Source organism: Portunus trituberculatus, chromosome 44 (genome assembly GCF_017591435.1).
Source record: "Portunus trituberculatus isolate SZX2019 chromosome 44, ASM1759143v1, whole genome shotgun sequence".
NCBI classification, from domain to species: Eukaryota; Metazoa; Arthropoda; class Malacostraca; order Decapoda; family Portunidae; genus Portunus; species Portunus trituberculatus.
Genome location: NC_059298.1, coordinates 7,193,054 through 7,200,553, shown reverse-complemented (window position 1 = coordinate 7,200,553; position 7,500 = coordinate 7,193,054). Strand labels below are relative to the sequence as shown.

Here is a 7,500-nt window from a genome sequence, read left to right as displayed (position 1 = left end):
GAGAGAGAGAGAGAGAGAGAGAGAGAGAGAGAGAGAGAGAGAGAGAGAGAGAGAATAGCACTGTACTGTATCTATCCAAGTTTCATTCCGTTCCTTCTCGTTCACGGCGAAGTGAGATGGTGAGCGGCGAGAAAGAGGAGAGAGGCTTGGTGGTGTTTGGTGCGAGGTGAGAAAATGTCGGTGCTCGGTGGTGCTTTACGGGGCAGCGGACCGGAATGCCGCCCAGATGACCCCAGTCCCTCACAGCGCCGCCGGAAGACTGCTCGCACGCCTCTGACGTCACTAGGACCTTTGGATTATTATTATTTTTTTTTAAGTTTGTTGTATTCGTGAAACTATTTATAAGAACACGACGAGAACTACCTTGGGAGCTCGCGCAGGACATGACAACGCACTCCACCCATAGCGGAGAGAGAGAGAGAGAGAGAGAGAGAGAGAGAGAGAGAGAGAGAGAGAGAGAGAGGTCACTGTCCATTATATATTAATCAAAATATAATTTGTTTAAAGAAATCAAGGACGATTTGTGTTGTGTGTGTGTGTGTGTGTGTGTGTGTGTGTGTGTGTGTGTGTGTGTGTGTGTGTGTGTGTGTGTGTGTGTGTTGTGTTAAGGCATGAGGAAGAGACATCTAGAGGGCTTAGAGATGAACTGTCACAAGAGAAGTGTTGAAATGAGAGAGAGAGAGAGAGAGAGAGAGAGAGAGAGAGAGAGAGAGAGAGAGAGAGACAGGATGTCTAATCTCATCCGTAGCCAGCGATAACGTGGAATGTAAACATAGAAAGATACACACATACATACACACACGCGTACGTACTACAATAGTATGTCTGTATATGTATGTACGTATGTATGTGCTTCTAGAAGTAGTTTTACATTTTCATTTCACATATATGTAGGCGAGCGCACACGCAGATACGCACGCAATCAAGCACACACACACACACACACACACACACACACACACACACACACACACACACACACACACACACCTTAGAACACGTTTTTGTTTTTTGTCTATTCATTTCCTCTTTGATTTATTTCCTTTTATTTAAGTGGTTCCCTTTCTTCCTTTCATCTCGTTTTGTTTTCCCCTCTCTTCATTCTTCCATCTCCTTACAGTCTCTATTGTGTGTCCCCTTGGCACACCCACTAAAAGGAACAGGTTTGCTCTTTCGCCTCCTTTCCTTCCTCACTCCTTTCTCCTTTCTTTTCCTTATTCGTCATAAAACTGAGTTCCGTATTCACAAACTCTTTCAACCTTTGTTAAAGCTAGCATCAACAGTGATGTTCTTATTTTTCTTTTTGTAATGAAAAAAATAGTGAAGAGCTTCAACATTCTTGATAGAGGTGAGGTGCACTGTGGTAGTGGTATGTAAACAAAGAATTCATCAGAACAGACAGTGTTCTTATGAGTGATGCTGAGTCCTCATTGTCTGGCTTGGTGACGCTGTAGCTTGGGATCTCATTGGCAAGGTGTGTGAGGTGTCAATGCAGATCAGCCATCATTCCCACGGATTTTGATCGCTCTCCTTGTCTCCAGGCACTGCTCTGCGTCATTCAACTTCTGTTAGACCTTTAATTATTTAGTGACATCTTACTCTTAGCTTTTTTTAACACTAACGAGAATCGGGTCACTGAAAGTAGCTAAGGTTATAGATACTTTCGATGTGGCAATGGTCAAATAACGTTTTGTAATTAATTTCTTATCGCGCTCCTCGAGGACGCTTCCGGTCTTGTATTACGAAGCCGCTGACAGGTGTGAGTACTGGCTCACCTCGTTACCCAACAGGCGCACCGGTGCTTCACTTCACATAAACAAAAGCATACTTCGGAGCTGACTTCACCACATCATTAGTGGAAAAAAAGAACAACACTGCACCGCAATAAAAAAAAAAGAATGTTACGAAGTATAATATTTTTCTTTACTCATCTAGCGTATAAAGGTGGCTTAATTAAAATGCCTTTGGAAAGATTAGAAAAAAATACCAGTCCACTTTTACATTTTCACACGCGAGAGAGAGAGAGAGAGAGAGAGAGAGAGAGAGAGAGAGAGAGAGAGAGAGAGAGAGAGAAATAACACTGTTAAGAACGGAGGAGGATTTAGTTTTTATCTACTTGAAGTTGTACTGCGCCATCATCAAAGTACGTACATCGTCCATCCTTACATGTTTATGGTATAGCGGAAACCGGAGTACTGTAACTTTTCCTACACCGGCCAAAAATTTCACAATGGGACTACTGGGTAGCTATTCAAATGCTCTCTGTCTCTCTCTCTCTCTCTCTCTCTCTCTCTCTGATTTTGAGGACACCGGAAATTATAATATAGGAGATAGGAGAGGGCGCGGGCTATACAGTAGATCAGGTAAGGTAGTGAATGACTGTGTGTGAGAGAGAGAGAGAGAGAGAGAGAGAGAGAGAGAGAGAGAGAGAGAGAGAGAGAGAGAGAGAGTAAGAAGGGAGCGGGTAAAGGAGAAGGGCGGGCGGGCGACAAGCTTATTTGCAAATGGATAACACACGCACGAGAATTTAAACACACGATGAGTCATGCTCTGGCCGACCTCCACCCTGACAGAGGTAATATGCCTTCTATCCTCCTCCTCCTCCTCCTCCTCCTTCTCTTCGCCTTCCTTCCCATGTCCTTCCCCCAACACCAGATTTCATTGGTCAGCCCTATCCCAACATGTGTCTTGTTCCTTCCCTCCCTTGGCGCAGCAGTCATCGATTAAAACAACCCTTGCTTCGGGGAGCGCGGGCGGGCGAAGTGGGTCTCTTCTGAAGGAGGGACCAAGGGCGCCTTGCAAGGTTCCTAAGTAATAACGGGATCAGTTATGTGGTTCACTGGAGCAGTTTCACTTTCAGTTCGGTACGTTCAAACAGGTTTTCTTGCCTCACCGATCCCTGCGCTACGGTCGCCCCAAGGAAAGAGAGTAAAGAGGGTGGAGGAGGAAGGGCAAGGGGGTGGGAAGGCCGAGAGGAAGAGAGAGAGGGGTGGAGAGTGGTAGGGAGGAAGGGTAGGGTAGGTTATGTGGTCAGGGTCCAGGGTGAGTTTAGCTGTGCCGGTGACCGAGAAGAGGTGGAGGGAGTGGGAGGAGCAGGACTGGAGCAGCAGAGTAGGAGGGATGGGTGAGTGAGGAAGTGCACGAGAGACTGAAGAAAATGAAGGACTTCAGTACGTGGGAGGGATGAGAGTATAATGAGAGACGGAGACGTAAAAAGAGGGGCAGGGAGGAAGAAAGAGAAGATAATAAAAAGAGGTAAAAAAGGGAGGAGGGAAGAGGTAAACGTGAACGAACAAGGAAGAAAGACTGACTCTCTCTCTCTCTCTCTCTCTCTCTCTCTCTCTCTCTTTGATCTTGACTTTTCACGTTCCATTTTGCGTTTTTATTTTTTCCCAGACTGAATTGATAATGACCGGAAAACAGTAATTAAAGTCTTCCTTGGCAGTAATGAACGCTGACTAATGCGATTGTTGTGTCATACAAATTAGTGTTTTGACCACAACTGTTCGAGCGGAAGTCCTTATGTAGGTTGTGATTGTGATATGTGTAATGGTCATCATTAGATAAGTTACTCGAACATTAAGTCTTTTTCATGTTTTATCTTCCAGTTCATGGCCATCAATTGAGAGAGAGAGAGAGAGAGAGAGAGAGAGAGAGAGAGAGAGAGAGAGAGAGAGAGAGAGAGAATATGAACACAAATAATTTGGTGGTGAAACATTTACCACTGTGTGTGTGTGTGTGTGTGTGTGTGTGTGTGTGTGTGTGTGTGTGTGTGTGTGTGTGTGTGTATGCATTCATGGAATATTGGCAAACGAGTGGTGGTGGTGGTTTCTTAAGTTACGATATGAGACGTGTTCATTAATCTTGCATGTAAAGAAATTCATTAATGCACTGTGTGTATCCTGTCCGCGTCACACTTTTAGCTTCACTGCTCAATCGCTCACAAACAAAATATGGCGTCTGATTACACATGCTACTGTGACATGTCCCCTTAGTCACCACATAATACACACACACACACACACACACACACACACACACACACACACACACACACACACACACATGCGCGCACAAATTTCAACTCCCATGTTTCCCATCACTATGAATTCCTGTACGTACGGTTCGTGTGCAAAAACATCTTAACACGGAGGTTTGGACAAAAAGCAAGTCATTACATGAGCCACTCTTGAAACGGACAGGAAGATTGCCGATTATCACGTCAATAGCGGAATGGTAAAGGTTTCTTAGCGAACAGAATTAAAGTGACTATTCTTAGATTGATTTCATAACTTACACAGCATTTTCTTTATTCAGTAATGAAAAAGAAAGGAAAAATTACTGGAGTTTTTTTTTTATCTAACTCTTTATTATTAATCTTCTTATTATTTTTTGAAGCTCAAGAACAAGACGGTTATTTTGGTGCGTTCCCAGGACTCGGGGTATACCTGCGTGAACAAGGGTCAGGTGGCAAGCGCGGGAGGGTATTAACTCTCCTCTCCATATCCCCTTCCCTTCCTCTTTGCTCCGCGCTCTATCACTCTCTGCTTCTCTTTTTTTCCCTTCCGCTCTTGACCCTCCAGCAACACATTCACACATCCTAACCCTTTCCACGCCATGTAGGTAGCGATGGAGGTGACAGTCAACGGAATAGCTTGCTGCCCTGAGTCTAGTCTAATTCTCGAGATCACTTAGCATGGTCGAGTCTGTGCGTCACTTCACATTTATAGTTACGCTGATGACAGGTAATTATACATATCCCAGTGAAGAATTCAGCTAAAAACTCACCAAAGGAACAAACCTGACTGCCGAGTGTCTACCTGAGAGGAGAAAAATGTAATGCAAATACTGAGGACACAAACGTGACCATGGATAGTTTTTTGACATCAGTAACTGTCTGATATATCACCCAGAACAAGATTTATGAACTATTTTAGGGGAATAGGCAAACATTGCTGACTTCCATTTTGATCGCGGGCACACACACACACACACACACACACACACACACACACACACACACACACACACACACCGCGTAGTGTAGTGGTTAGCAAGCTCGACTCACAATCGAGAGGGCCGGGTTCGAGTCCCGGCGCGGCGAGGCAAATGGACAAGCCTCTTAATGTGTGGCCCCTGTTCACCTAGCAGTAAATAGGTACGGGATGTAACTCCGGGGCTTGTGGCCTCGCTTTCCCGGTGTGTGTTGTGTGTTGATGTGGTCTCAGTTCTACCCGAAATCGGTCTATGAGCTCTGAGCTCGCTCCGTAATGGGGAAGACTGGCTGGGTGACCAGCAGGCGACCGAGGAGGTGAATTACACACACACACACACACACACACACACACACACACACACACACACACACACACACACACACACACACACACACACACACACACAGACACACACACACACACACACACTGGACATTACGTTTACGTCGTGCCTGCAACATTACATCGGGTTAAGTGAAGCGTTTTGCCTGGCAGACCTGATTCTTATGCCTGGTTTGCGTTCCATTAAGCCAGATCCCGGGGAGGGGAGGAAGGTGATGGAGGATATTCTCCTCCACGTCCTTGAGGAACGTTCCGTAACTCCAAACGGCGTGTGAAACCTTTAATTTACGAACACCTCATCAAAATGGTGCAAGTTGCTACCACATCCTGATGACCTTGAATCGTGCGCGTGCGCGCACTCATGACCGCCCACACACACACACACACACACACACACACACACACACACACACACACACACACACACACACACACCTATTTGACATTTTTCTTCTTTCTGCTGGATTATTGTTGTCGTCGGTGAGTTGGAATATAAAGATGCATGGGCTGGGGAAGGAGGAAAGGAGAGGTAAGGAAGTTAGAAGAGGGAGGAGGATAAGCGAGTTGCAGAAAGTTTTCTTGGTAATTGCAAATGACAGGCTTGTTGCTACAATATATGTATATATATATATATATATATATATATATATATATATATATATATATATATATATATATATATATATATATATATATATACATATAGCATTTATCATGCGTATTATTTTCTGATGATATTCTCTCTCTCTCTCTCTCTCTCTCTCTCTCTCTCTCTCTCTCTCTCTCTCTATGTGGCACTTCATGAGATGTTTTCTTCCAATACTGCAAATCACTTTATAACTGCACAGACGCCTTTCATCCACTGTTTTATCAAACTACGAAAACACTGACTAGTCGGCGAGAAAAGCTGTTCTGCCTTGTGTCTTAAGAGTGCCGTCAGCTATTAATGGTTTAAGAGAATGTTAGTTCAGCGAGGGGAGGGCTGGGCAAAAAGAAATGGAAAAAAAAAGAAATTGAAGAGTTGAGAACAACGAGACGAGTGCGTTGGTCTGGGTGTTTGTAGGGAACGAAAGGGTGGACAATGTAGGGAGATGAAGGGAAGGGAAGATAGGTAGATTGTGTACGTTGTGGCGAAGGAAGTGGTTCGGTGAGAAGCAAAGCTATACACAGCAGACGTGAACGAGGATAAGGTTAGGTGGCAGCGTGGCACGTGTCCTGTATTCATGACTTTCTGTGTAACTGCCACCTGCTGCATGTGACTCATCCACACCTGCGGCCAGTAATCACCAGGTCCACACTCACTGATTTTCTGGATCAATTAGGCTCGTTTATGATGTAACTGCTGTTCAATCCCACTTTCTTATCCTGTCAGGCTGCTTCAAAGTATTCCCCCTCTCCTCTTCTCGCAATACACACACACACACACACACACACACACACACACACACACACACCGCGTAGTGTAGTGGTTAGCACGCTCGACTCACAATCGAGAGGCCCGGGTTCGAGTCCCGGTAAGTGGCGAGGCAAATGGGCAAGCTTCTTAATGTGTGGCCCCTGTTCACTTAGCAGTAAATGGGTACGGGATGTAACTCGAGAGGTTGTGGCCTCGCTTTCCCGGTGTGTGTTGTGTGTTGATGTGGTCTCAGTCCTACCCGAAGATCAGTCTATGAGCTCTGAGCTCGCTCCGTATTGGGGAAGACTGGCTGGGTGACCAGCAGGCGACCGAGGAGGTGAATTACACACACACACATACACACGCCCGGTAGCTCAGTGGTTAGAGCGCTGGCTTCATAAGCCAGAGGACCGGGGTTCGATTCCCCGGCCGGATGGAGATATTTGGGTGTGTCTCCTTTCACGTGTAGCCCCTGTTCACCTAACAGTGAGTAGGTACGGGATGTAAATCGAGGAGTTGTGACCTTGTTGTCCCGGTGTGTGGTGTGTGGTGTGTGGTGTGTGCCTGGTCTCAGGCCTATCCGGAGATCGGAAATAATGAGCTCTGAGCTCGTTCCGTAGGGTAACGTCTGGCTGTCTCGTCAGAGACTGCAGCAGATCAAACAGTGAAACACAGACACACACACACACCGCGTAGTGTAGTGGTTAGCACGCTCAACTCACAATCGAGAGGGCCAGGTTCGAGTCCCGGTAAGCGGCGAGGCAA

General features: G+C 45.8%; 1 protein-coding gene and 1 non-coding gene across 2 annotated transcripts in view; both read left to right on the top strand.

Annotated features, from left to right (window-relative positions):
• The window catches only part of LOC123518692 (Krueppel-like factor 6), a 782,284-nt gene that overhangs the window by 19,260 nt on the left and 755,524 nt on the right, over nucleotides 1-7,500 (top strand). The gene's annotated exons all lie outside the window — the stretch shown is intronic.
• On the top strand, nucleotides 7,099-7,172 carry Trnam-cau. The gene has a single exon. It is a non-coding gene; the product is annotated as a tRNA-Met (tRNA).